The following is a 530-nucleotide window of genomic DNA, read 5'->3' as shown; positions in this document are numbered from 1 at the left end:
ACGACCTTTCGCTCTGTCTTTCGTTCTCAATATTCTCGTTTCACCCCCACTGGTTCACCTCTCGAAGCGCACAGGCGCAACAAGTGGGTGTCAATCCTTGCCCGACAGGTCTCACATATCTGTGAAGTAGCCTCAGCAGTCGTCCGTCAGTCCTCTTAGGTTATGGGCAGAGCATTCGCTTGGAAATTTATTCTGCGTTTCTTCCGCGTGTTGCTCCGCTTGTTGAGAAGCTTTTTATTTGTGCGCGAGGCTTCTTCAATCTGTGAAGTAGCCTCAGGTTGTGCACCGGCTGTCGTCAGCCTTCTTAGCTTAGGGGCAGAGCATTCGCTTAGTAAGCGAAAGGTCGCCGGTCCGATTCCGGCAGAAGGCTTCCTTACCCCCCTATAACCGAGGTGCCTTTTTACAACCTAACCACATTCCTTCCCTGTGTTGTTCCACTTGTGGAGAAGTTCATAACGTGTGTGCAGGGCAGCTGTCAACAGCGTATTCGATATGTGAGGTAGCCTCAGGCTGTGCGCCAGCAAGTGCCG

At 52.1% G+C, this 530-nt stretch overlaps 1 non-coding gene across 1 annotated transcript; it reads left to right on the top strand.

The window, feature by feature from the left end:
- Positions 1 to 298: 298 nt before the first annotated feature.
- GNI_204440 lies at positions 299 to 370 on the top strand. The gene has a single exon. It is a non-coding gene; the product is annotated as a tRNA-Thr (tRNA).
- Positions 371 to 530: the final 160 nt, after the last annotated feature.

Source organism: Gregarina niphandrodes (genome assembly GCF_000223845.1).
Source record: "Gregarina niphandrodes unplaced genomic scaffold scaffold00120, whole genome shotgun sequence".
NCBI classification, from domain to species: Eukaryota; Apicomplexa; class Conoidasida; order Eugregarinorida; family Gregarinidae; genus Gregarina; species Gregarina niphandrodes.
The sequence above is the reverse complement of the archived record's forward strand: the minus strand, read 5'-3'. Positions and strand labels throughout refer to the sequence as shown.